The 25,565-nt window shown below is 52.0% G+C and overlaps 1 protein-coding gene across 4 annotated transcripts in view; it reads left to right on the top strand.

Annotated features, from left to right (window-relative positions):
* The window catches only part of ARL6 (ARF like GTPase 6), a 955,202-nt gene that overhangs the window by 349,661 nt on the left and 579,976 nt on the right, over positions 1-25,565 (top strand). The window lies entirely within an intron of this gene.

The raw sequence follows: 25,565 nt of genomic DNA on the forward strand, positions 1-25,565 counted from the left end.
TTGTCTCCACAGCTAGAAAGCGGGCTAACTCCCAGTCCTCAGGAGAAGCCTCACCGCCAGACAAGGAATCGAAACTTCTAGACGCGTCTGGCAAACGCACCGCCTCTCAAGCTGCAAACATGTGGCGCATTGCAAATACACAAGCGCTACTTGCGCGCTATGACAGAGCACACTACGACGAACTTGAGGCTCTTATGCAGCACCTTCCCGAAAAACACAAGCGCAGGGCTCATGAACTGATACAGGAGGGTAAACTAATTACAAACACCTCCATTAAGTGTGCCCTCGATGCAGCCGACACTGCTTCTAGAGCCATAAATACCAGTGTCCTGCTTCGTCGCCATGCCTGGCTCAGGATCTCAGGGTTCAAGCCTGAAGTCCAGGCGTCCATACTCAATCACCTTTTTGACCAACAAACTCTCTTTGGGCCAAAAGTAGACGAAGCGTTGGAAAAGATGAAAAAGGACACAGACACAGCAAAGTCTATGGGGGCACTCCAAACACAAGCCTCTAAACGTTCCTTTCGACGCTCATCCTTTCGTGGCACAGGCAGAGGCTTCTCCACCGATAGCGCCTCTACCTCCTACAAGTCCCCTCCTCAAAATACCTTTTCAAAGGGCAACCAAAGGGGTGGTTACAGAGGCAACAACAATAAGGGCAGGGGCAAAACGAACACCACCTGCTCTGCCAATCCGCCCGCACAATGACTTCCCTCCGCTCCCCCCAGACCATCCCACTCCGGTCGGGGGCAGACTACAAAACTTTATCCACGCATGGGAATCCATAACATCGGACAAATGGGTGACCCAGGGTACTGTCTCGAGTTAACATCCACCCCACCCAACATCCCACCAAGGCACCGTCCAATGTCTCAAGAACATTCCACACTCCTCAAACAGGAGGTACTCTCCCTCCTTCAAAAACACGCTATAGAGCAGGTTCCCGTCAATCAGCAAAATCTAGGGGTCTACTCCCTATATTTCTTAATACCAAAAAAAGACGGGACCCTCAGGCCCATTCTGGACCTCCGGCCTCTAAATGCCTACATACATTCAGACCATTTCCACATGGTCACCCTACAACAAGTCCTCCCGCTCCTCTGTCAGGGAGATTTTCTCACTACCTTGGATCTGAAAGACGCATACTTTCACATTCCAATACACCCCTCTCACAGGAAGTACCTCAGGTTCGTGGTGGACGGGCACCATTACCAATTCACGGTTCTCCCCTTCGGGGTTACCACCGCACCACGTGTGTTTACCAAATGCCTAGCGGTAGTGGCAGCACACCTCAGACGTCAACATATTCACGTCTTCCCTTACTTAGACGACTGGCTGATAAAAGCCACGTCCTACCACCAATGTGTGCAACACACAAACAGCACCATCCAACTGCTCCACCAGCTAGGCTTCACGGTGAACTACCAAAAGTCCCACCTCATACCATCTCACACAAAGCAATATCTCGGGGCCACTATAGACACCTCCAAGGGTATTGCTTATCCAAACTCAGCCAGAATCACAAGCATTCAAGCCTTACGCAAAACATTCCTGCCTCAACACTCTCTTCCAGCAAGAGTGTTTATGAAGCTCATAGGAATGATGGCGTCTTGCATTTTCATAGTGCTCCATGCAAGACTCCACATGCGTCCACTTCAAGAGTGCCTAGCACAACAGTGGAACCAGGCCCAGGGTCAGCTAACGGATCTGGTGTTGGTGGACGGCCGCACACATCACTCTCTGCAGTGGTGGAACACCACAAACCTTTCCAAAGGGCGGCCGTTCCTGGACCCGGTTCCTCAAGTGATTCTAACAGCGGACGCATCGCTCTCCGGCTGGGGAGCGCACCTCCTACACCTCACAATGCAAGGTCTATGGACGCCACAGCAAAAATCGCTCCACATCAACCATCTGGAGCTCTTGGCGATCTTTCTAGCCCTAAAATCCTTCCAAAAACAGATTTCGGGCAAAGCAGTCCTCATTCGCACAGACAACATGACTGCAATGTATTATATCCAAAAACAGGGGGGGACACACACTCCCCAGCTCTCCCGCTTAGCCCAGAGCATATGGAGATGGGCAATTCCCCAAAACATCTTTCTCCTGGCACAGCACGTTCCAGGCGTACAAAACACCATGGCAGATCTGCTCAGCAGACAAACGCAACAACTACACGAATGGGAATTGCATCCACAAGTTCTTCACCCATTCTTCCAACAGTGGGGGCATCCTCAGATAGACCTCTTCGCCACCCACGAAAACAAAAAATGCCCAAGCTTCGCCGCCAGATACCCACACCCATTGTCCAAGGGCAATGCGATATGGATGAACTGGTCAGGCAGATTTGCATACGCCTTTCCACCTCTCCCACTAATTCCATTAGTGGTAAGGAAGCTACAACAACACTCCCTCACACTCATTCTAGTAGCTCCAACGTGGGCCAGGCAGCCGTGGTACACCACACTACTACAACTATCAGTGGTACCACATCAAAAACTGCACCTATCCCCATGCCTCCTAACCCAGAACCATGGAGAAATCAGGCACCCGGACCCAGCTCAGCTCAACCTAGCGATCTGGCTCCTGAAATCTTAGAATTTGGATACCTTAACCTTCCCCCTGATTGCATGAACATCATCATGGAAGCCAGACGTCCTACCACTAGAGCATGCTATGCCGCAAAGTGGAAAAGATTTGTAATTTACTGCCGTAACAATACAATCAACCCTTTAGATGCATCCATACAGCACATCATATGCTATCTGCTCCATCTTCACAGGTGTAACCTGGCATATTCATCCATACGCCTACACCTAGCAGCGATTGCTGCTTATCTACAGAACAGACAGCATCTATCACTGTTCAGAGTGCCCGCTATTAAAGCCTTTATGGAAGGCCTTAAACGAGTAATTCCTCCCAGGGCACCACCTTCCCCTGTATGGAATCTAAATGTAGTTCTTACACGGCTAATGGGTCCGCCCTTCGAACCAATGCATAAATGTGAGCTACAGTTTCTCACCTGGAAAACAGCTTTTCTCGTAGCTATCACTTCCCTTAGAAGGGTTGGTGAAATACAAGCGTTCACTGTACAGGAACCCTTCCTACAAATACATCACAGCAAGGTCATACTTCGTACAAATCCAAAGTTTCTGCCCAAGGTCATTTCCCCCTTCCATCTCAATCAATCGGTGGAATTACCTGTCTTCTTCTCGCAACCTCAATCTGTTGCAGAAAGGGCTTTACACACACTTGATGTTAAGAGGGCTTTGCTGTACTACATACAGAGAACGCAACCTTTCAGGAAGACTAAACAATTGTTCGTCTCCTTCTCTCCACCACATAAAGGCAACCCCATCTCTAAATCAGGGATAGCTAGGTGGATTGTTGTCAAGAATTCCTGTCATGCGAGGGGAGGAAAACGGTAACCAGCGAAAACGGACTACATCTCCCAGGGTGCTTAGCGGTTGAGAGGTTATGTAAACAGGAGAGCTGTTACATAACTCAAGGAAAACACGCCCTTATGTAAACAGGAGAGCTGTTACATAACTCAAGGACACAACGCCCTATAAAGGGAGGAACCGGGAGGTACAACGCTGTCGGATATTGTGTTTACAACCGACGTACCTGCTTAGTGAAGAGCAGTGTTCCGGAGTGGTGCTCCAGTAAGGCAAGAACGGAGGTAGGTCGAGTCGTTACTCCCTGGGCCGTGTCTTGCCCCATCGTCACCTGTGAAGGACCCGGAAGCTCTACCGGATAACCATTGAGCTTCGCTTTTTGACTCGGCTGAGTCAAAGCGCAGTGGCGCTTTTGCTGGTTGGAGTCGTAACTCCCAGCCCGACCAGAGATACAGGGACTGCCAGCTGTAACGCACACCAGGAGGTGTTTGCCGCGTTACAGACTCGGAAGTCCACAGGATCGATCGAGCGGCTGCTCTCGGTTCAGTCTTCTTTGCTTGTGATTGGGGTATCGGTGACGCATCACCAGGAGGTGACTCCGCGTCCCGGTGCAGTCTGAGGAAGAGGTTGAGCGGCTGCTCCCTTCAGGTAGAGACCCCGGCTGGGTGTTTCCCTGACTCCTCGATTCTCCCCAACACTCTTCGTGCCCCTCACAGCCTACCGATTGGCATTGTCGGCCATTTCATTTCTGCCCTCTGTTGGCATACGCCGGGATCGGCGTATATGCAGAGGACGGTTAGGACCATCCGTGCTGTGGGCTGGTAACGTACTTAGCCTGGAGGATTCCAGTGACTATAACCTTTGTTTATTCCTTGTATTATTTTTGCCTTCATTAAAATAACTAAACCTTCACAAGTGGTTGCGTTCTCATTATCGTGTCTGTTAAACGATCCTGAGACGTTCAGGGCGTTACAATTGTAAAGTGCATACAAATTTGCTATCAAAAGGCAAAAAGAACATTATCTGTTCCACCCAAAGCCCACTCTACTAGAAAGTTAGGGGCTTCTATGGCTTTTCTAGGGAACATACCCTTAGATGACATCTGCAAAGCAGCCACATGGTCAACACCGCACACCTTCACAAAACATTACTGTGTAGATGTGCATTCCAAGCAGCAAGCTAGTGTGGGCCAGGCTGTACTAAAGACACTTTTTCAAACCACTGCAACGGATACCGGTGGTCGCCGCTAAGGTTGGGTACTGCTATATAATCTATGCTAAGTGTACAATCTGCAGCTCATATGCCTCGAACGGAATATGCTACTTACCAGTATGCATCTGTTCTTGGCATGTAGAGCTGCAGAGTTGTACACGCCCACCCGCCTCCCCGGCTACCTGTATCCGTTCCAGTCCATCTTATTTAGATACAACACACATGGGTTTCTCACTGTTATTACTACGCTCCATCATTTCCCTGTTGGCGAAAAACAATCTGAGGATGGAGCCGAAGCCCATGCGCAGTACGGACCGAAGGAGGAGTCACCGAACTCGTGACTTCCAAAGACTGTCCAAAGAACAAAAACAAACTGCAAACATCCGGGCCCAACACCAGATGGCGATCTATGCTAAGTGTACAACTCTGCAGCTCTACATGCCAAGAACAGATGCATACTGGTAAGTAGCATATTCCTTTCATAGTCAACATTTGGCACTGGATTGAGCTTGGCTTCCAACGTTTCCTTGATTTGATGGTACGATACTTCATCAGCTTGTGACATTTTCTATATCACTTCTTTCACTCCATCACCTGCAAGGCTCTTAAAGTACTTGATGATCTATTTGTCATCTACTTCTTCTAGAGCATCTATGAAGTCGTAAAATGTTTCGATCCATGCAGTCCATCTTGGGACAATATTCTGCTTTTTGGCGGTGTCGAATAACGATGGTAGTTTCAGGAATGCTGCTGCACTGTATTTGGCACTGCTTATTCCGGGCCCTTCGATGTATTGAATGCCACCTGCTACTTTGCACGCATCGGCAGCTCACTCGGACTTGGTCGTCACACCCGATTTGAGGTTGTGTGGCACTTCACTTGCTCGTACTTTTGTTCTCTCTGTACTTGGTTGTCACTGACTTCAGTGTTTTTTGTGCCTAGTTGTCTCAACATTTAGCGCTTCTTTGCACCCTGCTGCCACTGCCTTCAGCAATTCTTCGCACCTGGTTGTCGCTGCATTTAGCATCTCTGCTTTGTATGGGCGATACCTCTGTGTTACACTGTGGAGCAGTATCTCTTCTTTCGACCTTACAAGTAGGCATCTGGCAGAATTTCTGACGCTGCTCCTTTGGAGGGTCTTCCCCTATTCGATGGTCTTGTACAAGCTATATTGATGCTTTGACTCCACATATGCCAACTGTAGCCTGCTTCTTGGGGCGCACGTGGCACACACGAGCAGTTTGCTGGACTTCAGCAAACTCTTGGGGAGAGCAGTCTTGTTTCTTCAGGGCATGTATACCTTACTCGGCGCCAGTTGTAGCATCCACCCCAGCTCTAGAGAACTCCTCTCTTCCTGCCCTAGGGGGTTAAAAGCCCACTAGACACCAGGGATTGGAGTTAAAAAAGGAATGATGGACGGGAGGAGCTTAGCGCGCATCCAAGATGGTCGCGTGAGCACAGGGCTCCCCGGACCCTCGCCGCTCCTCGCAACTTATCCTGATGATATCCTGATTTCTTGGACAGACTTTTGAAGGCGAACCTAGACTGAGTCTATAACTCTTTCCAGAATTTGAATCGGACTTGGGCGACCGAAATTACGGCACTTTGAACTTTTGAGGCCCGCCTTGAGGCCGTGCCGGGGACTTGGTGATCTGTGGAGCCGGGGCGTAGTTGAACAACAACGGCATTGGGGACCTCCTCAGTGGCCGTGTCCCCACTTTCGGTTTCACTTTCGGTTTCTGGCGTGGTCTGATCGAGGGCCTGTTTCGCTCGGCCAGGGACCAATCCAGCCTCCTTCTGTAGTCATCGCTGCCTTCTCATCACAGCGTACTGGGTCAAGTTGTGCCTCTCTCCGGACCCCACAAGCCAGCTTCTTGGCCGGCCGGTGCCCGACCTGCCGGCGGCCATTTTCACTCGGTCTTGTGGGCCCCTCCGGGGTGCATCTTCCACCATGGCGGGCAGGGGTGAGCCTGAAAGGCGGAAGACCAAGAGACCAAGACGTCTCTTCGTGGGGGAAAGTTCCAGACAAATGTTATGGACCGCTATACTCAAGCCAAAGGATCCCCCGGGCCTTCCAGCAGTACCCCGGAGGACGCCAGAGCAGACCTATCTAACCCTGTTGACTTGTCCCTGCAGGACATTATGGGCGCCATCACCGGCATGAAGGAGACCATCGGCCAGCAGTATGAGGCCCTGGCTCGTAAAATTGACACGGTAGCCATTGATGTCACTCTTATCAGGGCTGACCTGTCAAACTAATGAGAAGGTGAAGTCATTGGATTTGAAGACCTCCAGCCTCAAGGCCGATGTGTCGGGACTTTTAACAGACCTTGGCGCTCTGAAATCGGCCAACGACTTGATGTCCCATCGGCTGGATGATTTTGAGAACAGGGCAAGACGCAACAACATCCGCGTCATAGGTGTTCCGGAGAATCCCGAGACTCGCTCTGTTGACCTCCTGGTTGAAGATCTAATCCTTACTCATCTTGCCCCTTCTGGACTCAGCAAGTTCTTCGCTGTGGAGCGTGCACATCGTGTTCCGGGCGGCAAGCCCAAGCCTGGCGCTCCCCCGAGGCCTATCATTGCTAAACTCTTTCATTTCAGGGACCGTGATGCGATTTTGCAGGCCTCGAGGGTGCACGGCCCGGTGAAATTTGAAAACTCCTGTCAATTTTTCCCGGACTTCACTCAACTTGTGCAGAGACAGAGGATGGGCTTTCAGGGGGTTAAGCGACGTCTTCGGGACCTGGGCTTGAAGTATGCTATGCTTTTCCCTACCAGGCTTAGAGTGGAATATGAGGAACGGACCTTCTTTTTTGAACGACCAGACAATGTGAGTGACTGGTTGGATTCCCTGCCTGGCCGGGGCGATCGAGCGGGGCATCTTGGCGGTGCCGAAGGTGGTGAGCCTCCACAGAAGTGATCTTTCGGTCCCTATGCTTGATAATTGGACATTGCTCAGTTGGGTTCTACCTTTTTGTATATTTTGTCTTATAGTAGTTCGTGTCTGGGTGGCGGGTGGAGACGGGCCTCTCTCCTCCTCCGGGGTCTTTTTGTAGAATGGGATTGTTAGGGCGACAGGCACACTGCATTTTGGGGTGGTTTTGTTGTTTGCAGGGGTGCAGGGAGGGGGGAGTTGTAATGGGTTTTGGTTGGGGGGTTTGTGTTTTCTTTTCTCAAGGCGGCATATTGGTTCTTTCTTTGCTTCTGGTGTCCTGCTCTCTGTGGGGAGACTCCTGCTATTTTTGTGGGGATGGGGGGTAGTGGGTTGAGGTTGATATCTTGGAACGTCAATGGATTGGGGGATCGTATCAAACGGGGTGTTGTATTGCAATATTTGCGTCGTTTGACTCCTGATGTCGTACTCCTGCAGGAGACGCATTTGGTTGGCAATGTGTGTCATGCTATGAACAGGTGGGGATACCGATTGGTTGCACACTCTGGGCTCACCACTGGTTCCAGAGGGGTTGGTATTCTTGTCCGGTCTTCCCTCCCACTGGAGATTGATAAGGTCATCCTTGACGACAGAGGGCGTTATGCTGCCCTAACTGGGAGGTGGGAGGGCAAGACCCTTTCCTTGGTCACGATATATGTCCCCCCAGGCCTCCAGACCTCTACTTTCTCGGATGTCGGCCGGCTGTTGTTGGAACTCCCCGATAGTCTTCACCTCATGGGTGGGGACTTTAACTCGGTGCTATCCGGCGATCTGGATCGTCACCCCCCCAGGGCCCTTCCTGTTTCCCAATCATGGCTCGGTGGGTTTTTGGACACCTTTGGTCTGGTGGATTGCTGGAGGTTAATGCACCCGACGCAATGTCAATACACCTTCCACTCCGGGGCGCATGGGAGTCTCTCTAGGCTTGATTACTTCCTCATGCCCGCGGCCCAGTCCACCCACGTTGGGGAGGTTCGACACTTGGCCTGGGGCATTTCAGACCACTCCCCTGTGTGGCTGCTTTTTAACACTGGTACGCAAGCCGCGGGGCAGATCGCCCCTATTAACCCTTGGCATCTGCGCAACCCCAGGACTCGCGACAGCCTCATTAAGTCGCTCGACCACTACTTCCTGGAGAACGAGGGGTCTGTCCTGTCCTCCGTGTCCCTGTGGGAAGCTTTCAAAACTGTTATTCGTGGACAGGCCCTCTCTTTAATAGCTGAGACCAAGAAAGCTAGGAATGGGGAGGATGTGAGGCTGGAGGCTGAAATACTGGAGTTGGAGTCTGAGCTAGACTCGGGTGTCACCCAGGACGGGCTCCACGCCCTTGGCTTGAAACAGTTCGAATACAAATCCCTTGTTACTGACGCTGCCAAGACACTGTACAGGGAACAGCAAGGTAGACTCTATGATGTTGGGGATAAGGCAGGTAAACTGATTACGTGGCTCGATAAGAAGGAGAGAGTGAACCGTGTGATCCCTGTGCTTCAGGATTCCGGTGGTGTGCGTGTGACTGACCCTGGCGAGATTGTGGAGTGTTTTGCTGATTATTTTCGTGTGGTTTACTCCCCGGTGTCCGACAGAGATGAGGTTGACTCTCGTTCCTTGTTGAGGGACATTGCGCTGCCTTGCCTGTCTGAGGAGGATCGAGAGTGCATGGATGCATCGTTGTCAGCCGACGAGATTGCTATCGCGATTCGTTCCTTTCGTACTGGTAAGGCTATGGGCCCCAACGGATTGCCTATTGAATTGTACAAATTGTGTCCGGATAAAGTCGCGCCTTTTCTCCGTGATATGTTTTTGGAGTCGCGTGAGCTTGGTTCCCTCCCTAGTGACCAGCGGCTGGCCACCATAGTTGTGATTCCCAAAGAGGGCAAGCCTTGTGATCGTTGTGCCTCATACAGGCCCATTTCCCTACTGAATGCTGAACCAAAGATCCTCGCCAAGGTCCTCGCTAATCGCCTACTCGCTGTTATCTGTGACCTGATTCATCCGGATCAATCTGGTTTCATCCCGCACCGGAACACCGCTCTCAACCTGCGGCGTTTGCATGGCGTTCTCGCCAGGGCGGAGTTTCTTTCCGAGCCGGCCATCTTCAATCAATCAATCAATCAATCAATCATGGAACTTATATCGCGCACTACTCACCCGTAAGGGTCTCAAGGCGCTTGGGGAAGGGGGTCTGCTACTGCTCGAACAGCCAGGTCTTGAGCTGTTTCCTGAAGGCCAGGTGGTCCTGGGTCATCCGCAGGTGGACGGGTAGGGAGTTCCAAGTCTTAGCTGCCAGGTAGGAGAATGACCTTCCTCCAGCGGTGGCTCTCTGGATGCGAGGGACGACGGCGAGGGCGAGGTTAGCGGAACGTAGCCGGCGGGTGGGCGTGTAAAAGGTGAGGCGGCTGTTGAGGTACCCTGGGCCTAGGTCGTGGAGGGACTTGTGTGCGTGGGTGAGGAGTCTGAACGTGATCCTCTTGTTGACAGGGAGCCAGTGCAGGTCTCTCAGGTGGCACGAGATGTGGCTGCGTCGGGGGACGTCCAGGATGAGTCGGGCGGAGGCGTTCTGGATACGCTGAAGTCTTTTCTGAAGCTTGGCTGTAGTACCGGCGTAGAGGGTGTTTCCGTAGTCTAGTCTGCTGGTGACGAGAGCGTGGGTGACCGTCTTCCTGGTCTCGGTCGGGATCCATCGGAAGATCTTTCGGAGCATGCGGAGGTTGTGGAAGCAAGCTGAGGAGACGGTGTTGACTTGTCTGGTCATCGATAGGGAGGAGTCCAGTATGACGCCCAAGTTGCGTGCGTGGTCCGTCGGTTCAGGTGCGGTGCCTAGTGCCGGGGGCCACCAGGAGTCGTCCCATGCGGAGGGTGATGGTCCCAGGATGAGGACTTCTGTCTTGTCCGTGTTCAACTTCAGGCGGCTGATGTTCATCCATTCAGCGACGTCTGTCATCCCTTCGTGCAGGCTGGCTTTGGCGGTGTCGGGGTCTCTGGAGAGGGAGAGAATTAGCTGGGTGTCATCGGCGTAGGAAATGATGTTGAGGTTGTGTTGGCGTGCGATGGCAGCGAGCGGTTTCATGTAGATGTTGAAGAGAGTGGGGCTGAGCGACGATCCTTGCGGGACGCCGCAGATGACTTCGGTGGCCTCGGAGCGGAACGGAGGGAGGCGTACTCTCTGTGTTCTGCCGGAGAGGTATGAGATGATCCATTCCAGAGCCTTCCCTTGGATGCCGGTGTCGTTGAGGCGTTGGACTAGTGTGCGGTGGCAGACAGTGTCAAATGCTGCGGAGAGGTCTAGGAGGATGAGTGCCGCTGTTTCGCCGTTGTCGAGCAGGGCTCGGATGTCGTCGGTGGCTGCGATGAGGGCGGTCTCGGTGCTGTGGTTGGCTCTGAATCCGGACTGTGATGGGTCGAGGGATCCGTTCGTCTCGAGGAAGGCTGCCAGTTGCTTGTTGACGACCTTCTCGATGACTTTGGCGGGGAAAGGAAGGAGCGAGATGGGGCGGAAGTTCTTGAGGTCGGTCGGGTCCGCTGTTGGTTTCTTCAGCAGAGCGCTGAGTTCGGCGTGCTTCCAGCTCTCCGGGAAGGTTGCTGTGTTGAAGGAGGTGTTGATGATGTCTCGGAGGTGGGGTGCGATGGTAGAGGCTGCCTTGTTGAAGACATGATGGGGGCACGGGTCGGTCGGAGATCCGGAGTGGATGGTGTTCATCATGCGTGACGTGTCTTCGGGGGTCACCTCGGTCCATGTCTGGAGGGTGGCGGCGGGGTGTGAAGGTACGACCGATGGGTGCGGGGGTGAAATGTCGAAGCTGTTGTGGATGTTGGCGATCTTGCGGTGGAAGTACGAGGCGAGGGAGTCGCAGAGGTCCTGTGAGGGAGTGATGTCGTTGTTGCCGGTGCTGGGGTTGGAGAACTCCTTGACGATGTTGAAGAGCTCCTTGCTGTCATGGGCGTTCTTGTCCAGTCGTTCCCGCAGAGATTTCTTCTTGGTGGTGCGGATGAGCTGGTGATGTCTGCGAGTGGCGAGTTTGAGTGCTGTTCTGTTGTCGGCGGTCTTGTTGAGGAGCCAGGCCTTCTCGAGGGTGCGGCAGGCCTTCTTGGAGTCCTTAAGTTCGTCGGTGAACCAGGGGGCCTTCTTGCTTCTGGGCCTGGTGAGGGGGTTCTTCAGTGGCGCGAGGTCGTCGGCACAGGAGGTCAGCCACTGCGTGAGGTCGAGGGCAGCTGTGTTAGGGTCCGTGGTCCTGACAGGTGGGCTCTGGCTGAGGGAGGTGGCGAGCTGGTCGGCGGTGATCTTGCTCCAGTTTCTGTGGGGAGCCTGCTTCGGGTGATGGTGGACCGTGTTCTTTCTGAAGCTGAAATGGACGCAGCTGTGGTCGGTCCAGTGAAGTCCGGTGGAGTGGCTGAAGGTGACGTGCTTGCTGGACGAGAAGAGTGGGTCGAGCGTGTGGCCGGCGAAGTGGGTGGGGGTGTTGACCAGTTGCTGAAGTCCGAGGTTGGCGAGGTTATCCAGCAGGGCGGTGGTGTTGCGGTCATTGTTGTTCTCCAGGTGGAAGTTGAGGTCCCCGAGGAGGATGTAGTCGGCGGAGGGGAGGGCGTGAGGGCTGATGAAGTCGGCGATGTCTTCGCAGAACTGTGCGCGTGGTCCCGGGGGTCTGTAGATGAGGGTGCCTCTGAGGGTAGTCTTGGGGTCGGTGTGGATCTGGAAGTGCAGGTATTCGGCGGCGCTGAATACGTCGATGGAGTCAGTCGAGATGCGAATGGTGCTCTTGTGTACGATGGCGATGCCTCCTCCGGTCTGGTTGACGCGATCCTTCCTGATGATCTTGTAGCCGTCCGGGATGGCTATGGCGATGTCGGGGGCTGAAGAGTCGTTCATCCAGGTTTCCGTGAGGAAGGCGACGTCTGGAGATGCGGTGTCGAGGAGGTTCCAGAGTTCCACGGCGTGTCTGTGGACGGAGCGGGTGTTCAGCAGGATGCACTTGAGGTGGTTGCTGTTGTCCGTCTTGGTGGGCGTGGTGCTTGTTTGGAGGCAAGAGAAGTTGCAGGATCGGCAGGCGAAGGGTCCATGGGTGCGTCGCGGGGACGCTCGGTAGCATCTGGGGGCTCGGGCGGTTTTGAGTGCGATGAGTGTAGCGAAGTCGTAGGTCCTGCGGGGGGGCTGGCGGGCGCGGGGACCAGGGGGTCTGGCGCTGGGCGCGGTCCAGGCGCGGACGGGCGCAGACGGGCTTACCTTTGGCGCACCTTCGGCGCTCAGTCGGTACTCCCGCTGCGCGCGTCCGCTGCGCGGTCGCTGGGGGGGCGTCATAAATAAGGAGCCGGGAGGGAGGGTCAGCGGGAGGCGGGAGCGGGGTGGCCAATGGGCAGGGAGGGGGGGCGGGACTGAAGGAGGAGGCGGGAGTGGGAGTGTGCGCCTGGGGCAGCGGCGCCGCGAAAACGGCGGGAAAACCGGCGGGAAGCGACGGAGCCCAAGGAGTGACCAGGTAAGTGGCGGTGGTCAGCGGGCGTGAGGAGTGAAGGTAGCGGCGTGGGTAGCGACCAGGAAGCAGCAGGCGTTACCTGGGAGGCGGAGGCGAGATGCAGGCAGCGGCGTCAGGTAGGTGGTGAGGAGCGGCAAACAGGCGTCAGGCAGCGGAGGCAGGTAGGTAGCAGCAGTGGGAGGAAGCGTCCGTCTGTGAAGGCACAGGGGGTCGCACTGACCAGCCCGCGGGGTCCCCTTAAATAAGGAGCCGGGAGGGAGGGTCAGAGGGAGGCGGGAGCGGGGTGGCCAATGGGCAGGGAGGGGGGGCGGGACTGAAGGAGGAGGCGGGAGTGGGAGTGTGCGCCTGGGGCAGCGGCGCCGAGAAAACGGCGGGAAAACTGGCGGGAAGCGACGGAGCCCAAGGAGTGACCAGGTAAGTGGCGATGGTCAGCGGGCGTGAGGAGTGAAGGTAGCGGCGTGGGTAGCGACCAGGAAGCAGCAGGCGTTACCTGGGAGGCGGAGGCGAGATGCAGGCAGCGGCGTCAGGTAGGTGGTGAGGAGCGGCAAACAGGCGTCAGGCAGCGGAGGCAGGTAGGTAGCAGCAGTGGGAGGAAGCGTCCGTCTGTGAAGGCACAGGGGGTCGGCTTTCTTGGACGCCACGATGGCCTTTGATACGATAGAATGGTCATACCTTTGGGGTCATGCCTTTGGGCCACTCTGGCGAAGTTCGGTTTCGGGCCGGGATTTATTAGTTGGGTCAGACTTCTATATACGGATCCGCTGGCTCAGGTTGTTGTCAATGGGAGGGTGTCCCAGCCCTTCGCTCTCGGGAGGGGTACTAGGCAGGGGTGTCCGCTGTCCCCCCTGCTCTTTGCTCTTGCTTTAGAACCACTCGCAGCCTGGCTCCGATGGGAACCGTCGATAAAGGGCATTCAGTGGGCCCCTGGCTTTGAGGACCGAGTCTCGTTGTACGCCGACGATATTCTTTTGTACCTCACCCCCCGCGTGAATCCCTTAATGTCCTCTTTGACGTCCTCACTTCTTTCGGGAAAAACTCCGGGCTGATCATCAACTGGTCCAAATCCTGTGTGTATGTTATTTCCGGTGACCTTCCCCCCTTGCCGACTAGGTTTCCCATTCAAATTTCGCAATCCGGTTTCAAGTACCTGGGGATCTACGTATCGTTGGACTCGGCGGTCCGCCATGAGCATAATCTCCTTCCTCCTCTCCGGCGATTAAAGTTGGACGTGGCTCGCTGGCGTAGGTTGCCGTTGTCGCCACTCGGTCGAGCGGCACTTTTTAAAATGATGTCCCTGCCCCGATTTCTTTACGCACTCCAGAACTCCTTTGATATTATTCCGGCGGCCTACTTCCGGGAGGTGGAGGGTCTACAGAGGAGACTTATTTGGGACGGTCGCGCTCGTATCGCTCTTGCAAAACTGACTCTCCCCATGTATGACGGGGGCATCGCGCTCCCGAACATCAGGAGGTACTATTGGGCCTCCCAGCTGTCCGCTATCAACCATGCTACGTATGCACCCGGACCAAATCCGGCTTTCGAGATGGATAAATATCAGTTGCCTGGTGGCAACTTCAACAGAGCGTTCTATTTTCGGACGGCGGGGAGGAACCTAATGGGACCCACTAGGATTGCAGTGCGTGCGTGGAGGGATGCCAATGTGGCCATGCATTGGAATGATCGCCTGACACGAGCGACCCCCCCTGTTTGCGTCGGACGGATTGGGATGCCTCTGGACGACGAAAGGTTTTGAGAACTGGGATATGATTGGCATTAGCAGAGTGGGTGATCTCTGGGTGAAAGGGTCTGTCAAATCCTTTGCGGCGCTTCAGAGTGAGTATGAGCTGAGTGAGAGGGAGTTCTTCAGGTACACACAGGTTCGCCACGCTTTGCTGTCGGTTTTCAAGGCCGGTACCACGATCCCCGTAGCTTCACCACTCGAGGACCGTATACTTGATGGTCATCTGCCCGATAGTACGATTTCTTTGATTTATAAGAAGTTAATCAACAGTCGGGCGGACCTCCTCGTACATCTTCGGGAGGCATGGACCGGAGACGGGTTGGAGTTGGACGACGAGGACTGGCAGTCTGCATTGTCTTCCCCGAAAGAGGTCGCCATTCCTGGCCGTCTCCGTCTTGTCCAGCTTAAAATTCTTCACCGTGTGTATGTGACGGGTCCTCGTTTGGTTGCGATGGGTTTTTCTTTGGATGGGCTATGTAAGTGCGGCTGTGGTATGAGTGCCACCTTCCTTCATATCCTTTGGGTGTGTCGCGAGGTTGCGGCCTTTTGGCGCCGTGTGCATGCGGTAATGGATTGTGTCACTGGGGTTGCTCTGTTGCCTGAGGCTCGTCGATGTTTGCTGAATGTATGGGAGCCGAATGATTATAATGTTGCCCAGGCCCGGTGGGCGGCACTTGGGAACATGATTGCAAAGAGGGATATTGCGCAGCTTTGGGGTTCCCGACGGCCTCCCACCGTGTCAGTGTGGAAGGAGAACATGGACTGGTGTATGTTCAGGGAGAAGACGGTATATCTGGTGCGGGGCAAGCCTGGGGTAGAATTTGGGGTCAGTGGAACGCCTACCGAGGTAACATTTGTACGCCCCCTTTTGAAGATACATCTGATATTTCCCTGTCCCCCTGATCCTGGGGTTCCCTGAGTACTGTACTCTTTACGCTGATTGTTCTGGCCTCCCCGCTGCCTCCCCCCCCGGTCATCTTTATTGACCTCCTGATTCTTTACCTGGTGGGGTGGGGTCCCCCCCGTCGGCGCTTGACACTGTCTAGACTGTTTCTCGCCTTGAGTTTTGTTTTTCTTTTTTGTTCGTTTTTCTTTTTTCAAAATTTAAAATATCAGTATTCTGCCTAACTTCTGCGTTGCCGAGCGTAACTTTGTAATCCTGCTGCGCCTCTGGGGATCAGTCGCTGCTTTGTGACGACACGTAATTGGCATGCATATGCTAGCGGCCGGCCATGGTGGTTGTAGGCCCACGTTTGTACTGTTGCTTTCTGCACAATAAAGTTAAAAAAAAAAAAAAGGAATGATGTGGGGCATCAACCATTCTTAGCATCAGATCCTAACCCCAGGCACCAGAAAGTCTTTTTGCCACATAGAGGCTACACCCTCCCCCATGGCTCATATTAAAAACAAAACACCCAAAAGAATTCAAGTTTCCTCTTAATTGCCATGGGGATGGCTGCAGTATTCGGGGTGGTGGATCGAAATATTGTTTGGGCTCTTGAGGCAGGGGGTGTGGCGCGATGCCACAACAGACCAATCCCCATCCCCCATTTTTTTTTACAAGAAAAGAACTGAGACTGAATTATACATTGGGCGCAGTGTCCCTGCTTTCTCCATTGTGCAACCGTAATTAGATGTGTGTGACACGGAATAGGACAATGTGCCTGAATGCCCCCCCAAAAAATGGAACTGTTCTCAGCGCATATGCGAACTCTGACAGTATGCTACAGCTCTGAGATGGTGACACTAGTGAAATACGTGGCTTCAGGTTAAAACTGCAGCCCTTTCTGTCATTGTATGCAGACTGACCTCTCTGTGAAGAGGAGGTTGCTCTTGGGTGGGTGCTGGGACCTCATACCCCCCTGGTAAGGCATCCCTTGAGGACGTACTGACAATGAGCCACCTATGTGGTGCACTGCCACTGCGTCATCAAAGATTTTTCTTTGCTTCTGCTCCCACATTAGTAATATGGTGCAAATGCATAGTGTTCCCTAGTTCTCATGGAGCCTTTCCCTCAGGCAAATGAGGGAATGCCCTCTAGTGATTGCTCTAGTGCAAGGTGTTTCTCAGTATCATCCATGTTCACAAGTATATTCAACCCCTTCTACAATGGCTAATACCGGGGGGAGGTGCTGGGGGGACAAGGAGCTGTCGCTAATGCCGGTTTTATCTCCCCCTCCTCCCCCCTCCCTGGGAGGTACTTTCTGTTATATCACCTCTGGTGTCAAGTGCACTTTCTGTCACCCCACACCGCTTACCCCCTTATGGTAACTATCAATCTGCTCCTGAGGGTGAGAGGGAAACATCTTTCTCTCTCATTTAGTGGGTTTTCTGCCACCCTTTCCATCCCTCCCCGTGGGCATGGCTGATTAGGGTTGAATCCTCAATCTGCCCCCAAGGGCAGAAAGTCTATTTGAGTGGGGGATGCGGCCTGATGGCACCCCGCACCCCATTCTGTTTTCTAAAAAAATACATCTATCCCTGGTGTCTAGTGGTCTTTCTGCCTCCTGATCCACTCCAACACTGGGGGCTGCAGAATGTCTGTTTGAGTACGAGGCATCAGTTTTGTTGCACAGTGTCATGATGGGCCTGCCTCCACCCTATTCTCCTTTATCATATTACCAAACCTTGGTGGCTAGTGAGCTTTCTACCCCTGCAGGGGCAGATTAGTTTTAAAACCTGATATCTGGAGGACTGCTAGATCCACCCATCAAATCCATGGTGGTCGAGTGGGTGGATCCCTGCTCTGTGGTGCTCTTCCTGTGGCGCTGTCCAAGCTGGAATCCACTAGGAAGAGGTCTCATTGGAAACAGGACATCCTCCCCTTTACAACAGTACCTCTCTCATTGTGGTCGGTGCTTGGTGGGGTTTTGATATGCTCCTGAGCATGAATCCCAGTGAAATCAGGCACAGGCTAAGGCTCTTGGTGCTTTCACTTCAACAAACCTAAGACCTCAGGCCACATGATGCGCTGCATTTTAGCTGTGTGGGATGCTCTTTCCTTGCAGCTTGAGTTGGAGGATGAAAAACTAAATCCCTTTGGTGATAGCACCAGAAGGATTTCCCCCTGTAATGCCCAGGGCATGACATTCGCACCCTCCACACTTGATGTAGTGTGGAATAGTTACTTGAACATCAGATCATAAGGGGTTAATCACCTATCCATAAAGGAAACAATTATGTGCGTCAGTATTGCCAACTTGCCTGCTGACCCTTTCCCCACTAATATATTAAAAAATGTCCTTGAAACTACCTCTGCAGCTATACCAGTCAGAACAGTCATCAACAAATTACAATCAGCAGGAAAAATTGGAAGTTTGAAAAGCACAGACTGGAGAATCTGTCGGACTACATATCTATATCGAACTGACCAGACAGCATTTATTCAGGTTTCACATTTTGTAGAGAAAAACAATCCTCTCAGAGATCATGAACAACATTCCATAGTGAAAACCGCTCTGAATCAGAACTAATTGCTATCTCTAATAATATCAATAACACTAAGTTCAAAGGGAGTTGCAGCACTTCTCCTACTTGACCTGTCAGCTGCTTTTGATACAGTGGGCCATTTACTGTTACTTAAAAGCTAGATGAAACAGGAACACAGGGAACAGCACTAAAATGGATCCAGTAATTTTTTACTGAGAGAGCACATATTGTATCATTACCTTCATTCTCATCACCATTCTCACAAAAGGTAGGTGTTCCCCAAGGCCCCTGATTTGCACCTCTTCTTTTGAATATATCCCTGTCCACAGACCTGCACCACAGCAAACAGGGCTGGATAGTGCCACCTTTGGTTTATGGACCAAAATTCAGTTTGCTTTTTTGGACTGCCTTTCATTGTTATGCTTACAAAACCCACTGGATATACCAAAACTCTTGAATGTCTCCCTTCTTAGTTCTCACAACCAGACGAGCTGCAACCTAATGCCTTAATGTATGGATTACAAAAACATGTCCAAGAACATCCTTATACAAGAACCAGTGGTCTTTGTCCGTTGCAAAAAAAGGCTCCCGTACCTCGCCAACTAATTGTAGATAGATTGTCCTGTTAGAGAAGAAGCAAAACAATATGCATGTTTACTTCTGAATGATCTTAGATCTTGGAGCTAAACCCCTGGAATCAGAGAGGTTTCAGAAATAGCCATGGCACAATGATATTCTGACTCTTTCGATGTCAGTCAGCAAACACAGTCTCCAATATAACGGACCTCTATGTGTTTTATTGTGTTCTGGACTGCATACTATACTACGAACATTCGGTTTTGAGTGAAATTTGATAACAGCATTTTACTAATTAGAATGTTCTACGTGACCAGAGGCCTAAAACAGGTCTGTGTCCTACCCCCACTACTCTTTGATCTTTATGTTTCGAACATTGCAATCAAACTGATCAATAAAAGAGCATGCCCACCAATAGCTGATGTATGCACTGTGATTTTTTTTACCACATTGAACCATCTTCAATCAACTAGTTTTAAGTTGTGAAAAATCCAATGTATTGCACATTGGTAGCAGGAAGATTAGAAAGAGTGGTTGGAATGTAAAATAGCAGAATCCAACAAATATGTGGGCCTATGGTTTAATAGTTAATTCACCTTTCCCAGTCAAAAGGAGGAAATAGCAACTACTGCAAGCAACTTCTCATTAGCGCTTCTGAAACTGGCAATCAACCTGACAGGTCCTTCAGTGAAGTCTTTATTTAATATCATCAAAGCAAAATATATGCCATTGATATGCTATACGGATTTGAAGTGTTTCCCACACCATACCATTCTTCTGGAAAAATTGTAAAAGCTCATGTAAATTTAGCGTATGTGCCGATGTTTTAAAAACATTTTTTATATATCTTTATTGGCATTTAAGTTATCACTTCCACCACAGGTCACTGGAGGAACATCCATTTTCCCCGCCTTCTCCCCCCTAACGTAATTGGAAGAGAGCGGGGTAATATCAATGTTCAGTTTTTTTGCATTCACTCAATTTTTGCTATTTCCACCATAATGGATCATAAACCATACCGTCACCCTAACTGTTGTGCTGCGGGGGGGGCGAGATAAAGACCTCCAGCTCTCCTTCCAGGGTACACTCACTGGGATGTTAAGTTGCCTGCCGACATCCCATATTTACCTCCTTCCGCAACAACTCACATCTACAGTGTCCACTATCAAGCCTATGGGACGAAGTTAGGTCCTACAGGAAAATAAAATATCTCGTCTTGATGTTATGGCCAAATCAGTCGAAATCTTTCAGCTGACTGAAGCTTGGGACTCAACTTTATCTCACACTTTATGGTTTAAATCTGTTTTATTGTCGTATTGGCATGTCAAGATAACAATACACTTCGAGAGAAAGGGCTCTCCAAATCACAGAGTAATAATGCAACTTTTAAATCCCTTTAAGGAGCAACGAAAGAGGGAAAGAGAGAACAAACGGAACAAAACGCCCCCCTCCCATCCCACCCTAGTACCACCCCTCCCCAGTACCACTTGCAGCAAAAGCTATGATGTCCGGGTAATAGAAGGATGTATGTGTGTGTTTCCGTGATCTAAGTTGCCTCTAAGTCGGCCAGACGGAGTATCCTCAGATAACGGGGGCAGGTCAGCTCTCTGAATTCCTTAGTTAGTAGCTCAAGGAGGGGACACCAGATGGTTCTAAAAGTCTCGCCCCTGACGTCAAGGTAAGGGTGAGTTTCTCCATCCCCAAGATGTCCCATAGGCTTCTGAGCCTTCCCACGTGGGTCGTAGCAGTGGGAGTGCCCCATAGGGACTGGATAGTCTGATGGGCGGCCCGAGGGCTATGCTAATCTGGCGCCCTCTACGAGATGAAAAAGGGTAGGTGAGGTGGCCTAGCAGTGTGTATGATGGGAATCTAGGAAGCAGAGTAGAGAGGTGAGCGTCCATGTCGTCCAATACTGAGGCAAAAACACTGACACCCGGGCACTCTCAGAGTAGGTGAGTGAGTTCACCTTTTGCCCACATTGGCGCCAGCATGCATCTCTGTGGGCCGGGTTACCCCTACGATGTCGCACCGGGGTTAATAAGCAGTAAGTTAGACAGCCGTTTCAGTTCTAGCTATGTTATAGGTGCTGTGTCTGGCCCCGTGGTACGTCGCGCCATTCCTTAGGGGAAAGCGAACGACCCAGTTCAGATTCCCAGCGCTTCTGGGAGGGGGATTTGTTGTCTGTCAGGGTGGGCTGGAGTAAAACATATAACTCCGAAATAAGACGTTTTTCTGTGTGTTTGCCTTGGAGCCATTTCTCGTAAGGTGTCAGCAACCTCCCCGCTCCCGGTCAAATCGATGGATGTGCTACCCAATGTCTAATTTGGAGCTATCGGAAGCGCTCCGATTCAGGGATAGGATAATCTGTTCTTAGGGTGTCAAATGGGACCAGCCCATCCTGATCAAAAAAGTGGCCTAAAGACCTGCAGGGCGCCTCCCGCCATACCTGGAATGGTGCTCCCAATCCCGACGTAAAGTCCGGGTTGACAACGATTGGAGTCAAGGGGGACAGCAGAGAAGTCCGCTTTTTCCTACGCACGCATCCGTCCCACACCTGTAGTCAAGAACAAGTTATTGGGGAGATGTACAAGCTAAGAGTACGATGGACTTGTGGCAGGAATGGGACCTTCGCCAGCGATGTTCCAGCCAGGACTCTGTCCATAAACAGCCTGTGCTTCTCTGACTCAGCCCTGGACCATTTCACTAAGTAGCAGACCTGGGAGGCCTAGTAGTACCTAAGAAGGCAGGGCACCCCTAGGCCTCCCTCCGCCGGGGGAAGCCAGCTCCGCTCTTTGCTCGTTCTGTGTTGTTTACCAGCCCATATGAAGTGGCTCATGGCTGTCTAAAGGGTTGTGATCGTACCCGTCGTGGGGGCCAATGGTAGGGCCTGAAAAAAATAGAGGACCCCAGGCAGGGTTGTCATTTTTATGGCTGCAACCCGGCCCAGAAAAGATAGTTGGTAGTGCCGCCATTGGTCCAGTTCAGTTTGAATTCGACCCGTCAATGCTCCGTAATTTAGAATGTTTGTCTTCTCTAATGTCAGGCATAGCTGTACTCCTAAGCATGGGATAGAGTTGGGTGCCCAACAGATCGCATGTGCTCGCACTAATGTCTCCAGCTCGAGAGGGGGATTGTGAGGTTGAAGGCCTGTGACTTGTGGAGGCTCATGCGAAATCCAGATACCTGTCCGAACTCTATTAGTTCGATTAGAAAGGGAGGCAAGCTCCTAACTGAGTTGTTTAGCATAACCATAATGTCCTCTGCGAACAGGCTGATGTAACGTTCTTCCCCTCCCAAGGGAATCCCGCTAATTAGGGGATGGTCTCGTACCCTCTGTGCAAAGGGCTCCATATAGAGAGTGAATAGGAGAGGGGAAAGCGGGCAGTCTTGCCTTGTACCTCTGCATATGGGAAAGCTCTCAGAGTTCAATCCGTTGACCCTCACCGAAGCCTGCGGGGCCCCGTAGCCACTGAAAACCCAAGATTGAAATTTCTCCCCGAACCGCGCCAGTGTCGCCTGGAGGAAGGGCCAATTGACTCGATCAAAGGCCTTCTCAGCGTCCACTGAGAGTAACATGCTGGAGTCCTGTCTGCGATGCGCCATGTCTATAACGTGCAAGAGTCTTTTGGCGTTGTCCGCACATTGCCTCTGCGGAACAAATCCTGCTTGATCGGGGTGGATAAGACCCTGCATCAAGGGGTTGAGGTGAGCTTCGAGGATGCCCTTGTAGAGCTTTGAGTCCGCATTTAAAAGCGATATGGGGCGGTAGTTAGCACAGAACTGTTTGTCCTTTCCAGGCTTGGGGATGACTACAATAGTCGCCTCAAGCATAGAAGCTGGGAGGGAGCCCGAGTCGGCGATAGCGTTAAAGAGCCGGGTGAGGACTGGGGCAAGCGCCACACAGAAGGCCTTGTAGAACCCGGAGGAGAAGCCGTCTGGACCTGGGGACCTCAAAGGCTTCTGCCTTGAAATGGCGGAAATAACCTCGTCGACACGTATTCACTCGTCCATGGAGACTCTTGGGAGTCAGTCAGTTTGGTCACGGGTGAGCCTTGGAGGTAGCGCTCTGTCTCCAGTGGGGACAGGTTGGTCCAAGTAGAGCGTCGCATAGAAGTCCCTAAACCGGTCAGCTATGGAAGCGTCGGCCACCAGTTCCTCTCCGTTCTCTGTCAGGAGGATATGGACTGTGTTGGCTTGTTGTTGGGCTCGGAACTTGGTGGCCAAGAGTCTGCCACTTTTGTTTCCGTTCAGGTAGAATGAGTGTTTGAGGCGCAACAGAGTGTATTCCGCTCTGTCAAGGTCCAGGCCAGACAGGGTACCCAGAAAATAATCTAGGCGGGCCTAATATTTGTGTGCATGCAAATAGAATGTAAAGTCTCGGGTGGCAGGTTGGGATGCTCTCCACAGATCTATCCTTTAACCAGACGAGGCCATTCGTTGACATTGACCCGGTGCTCCCCTCCCTGTGTGCGGAGCGGTCCATTTTCTTATCAAAGACTATGTTAAGGTCGCCTCCTAACAGGACCAGTCTATCCTGCAATGTTAGGATCGCCGTTAAAGCCTCCCGGATGACCCGCTCTTGCCCTTCGTTAGGTGCGTAGAGGGTGCCTAGTGTCAGCATCTGTGAACTCTGCTGTATTTGATAAACCAGAAGACGGCCTTTAGGTTCCATCAATTTTGAGCCAATTAAGCCTTGGAATGTGCGTGAAACTAGTATGGCAAACCCTGCCGTCTTGCGCCCTGAGGAGAACCGATGCTGCGGGAAGGATCTAGATTTAAGCTGCTGTGAGTCACCCGCCAAGAGATGGGTCTCCTGAAGGAGGCAGATATCTGCCCTAGTGTGTTCTAGGTACGAGAGGATAGCCTTGTGTTTCACTGGGTTATTTAACCCTTTGCCGTTCAGAAAGATCACCTTTAAGGTGTCGCCTATGGCCATTGTGGAAGAGTGTAATCTTGCTGTGGGGAACTAACCTGTCCCGTCAACCCCTCGCCTGTGTTGTCGTGTAATACAGAAATACGGAATGTGAAAGGTGGTATGGCAGTGTCCCTCAGTAGTGCAATTCAGTGGTACATTTCTAGCAAACTTACGGAACCTAAACCCAAAAAATCAAACTCCCTAGATTACAAGATAGTCTCTGGAAGGAAGAAGGCCATCCAGGCTGTCTCCACCCTCCGACGAGAGGACCACGGAATTGGGTTCTTGGTGGCCAGAGGTCTTCGTTGGGATCACCCCCCTCACAGCCCCAGAGAGCATTCGTTTGTGCCCCAGCGGCAGGCTGGGCAAGCTGTGCAATGTCAGTCTGCACCACCAGACGCTCGCTCCCCGTCAGACTCTCCAGGACTGCCCTCCTGTCCTGCGCTATCGCTTCGGGATCAGGTTTTAGGCCCCCTTACCCATAGGGCTCCGTCTCCTTCCTTGACGTTCCCAGCGGCCGGCTCTGGTCTCGGATCCGGGATAAACCGGGCAGCGTACTGGGAGGCCTCAAGTATCTCAGCGGGCTGCCCCCTCAGCGCCGGCATTGGTCTCCACTCACCGCCCTCAACTGCGGCGGTTAAGACTCAGTCTTCTCGGAGGTCCGCGTACCACCAAAAGGCCTCAGGATCAATCCCAGGGACCGGGCACGGGCTTTGCTGGCCAGAACCTCTGGTGGGGCCCAGTGTCCCAGGTCCCACCAGGCAAAAATCACTCCCACTGACCGCGGGGCACCTCTAGTTCAGGCACTGATCCAGGGCCGCAGCGGAGAGATCACAAGCACGTCTGCTCACTCCGTCATCTTGGCCACACCCGCTATCTCTCATTTTAAAACAACAATTAAAAAAAACAAAAAATCTGCTTTCCTTATACTTAAACTATACCTGCTGCCTTACAATTGAGCATGTCAATATTTTTGGGGAAACCTATGGTCAAGGCTTAGTGCAGCCTTATATAATGGAAGTAGCACTACCGTTCAGATTAAAAAGAGATCTTGCATGATTTATATTTGGATTATTCTATTTGGGTGAGTTAAAGAAAAATACTCCTCAAACCATGAGCTTTCCATTTTGCCTTTGCAGGAAGGAATCTCTGGCTCACTTAATATGTTGCTGTCAATTTATTTTATATGAACAAACTACATTTTTATCTCCATCTTTTAGATGCTTGAGTATTAGGTCATGCTCTGTATCAACAAATAATTTTTTAATCCTATGGACCAGGCCAGTGGCTATGTAAAATGTATCATTGCAGTTTCAGCAACTTTATCAAAGATAAGTTTTACTGAAGTAAGCATGGAGACTCCTTTGCAACAACAATTTTTTTTTTTTTTTTTTTTTTTTTTTTTTTGAAACCGTTTATTGCAGTTTGTAAAAGTTACAGGTATGGGCCTACAACCACCCGGCCGGCCGCTAGAATGACAAAAGCATATTGCATACATACAGTAAAAGTCTCTCGGCAGTGCAGAGCAGTGAAACAGGAGTAATCAATGGTGCAGGCCACACAGTTCCAAGCCCACAGTACGGTTCCCTTTTCTTGAAACAAAACAACACCAAAAAACCACACCCGCAAGGCAACCCGCGATCCAAAGTGACAGCACGTGCTCCAGAAGTGGGGGATCCGAACCAGCAGCAGAACTCTGAGGAGGGGAATGGGAGTAGATCAGGGACTGGGGGACCGCGCGCCCGCGGCCGAGGGAGGGGGGCCGTCTAGGGAGACGGAGCAGGCGAGGCAGCCGGTAGCAATGGTGGCTCACAAATACCCCCGCGGTAGGCGTTCCAGGGGCCCCAGAGTTTCACCCACGCCCCAGGCTTACCCCGCGCCACATACACCACCTTTTC

This window comes from Triturus cristatus, chromosome 1_2 (genome assembly GCF_964204655.1).
Source record: "Triturus cristatus chromosome 1_2, aTriCri1.1, whole genome shotgun sequence".
In the NCBI taxonomy this organism is placed as follows: Eukaryota; Metazoa; Chordata; class Amphibia; order Caudata; family Salamandridae; genus Triturus; species Triturus cristatus.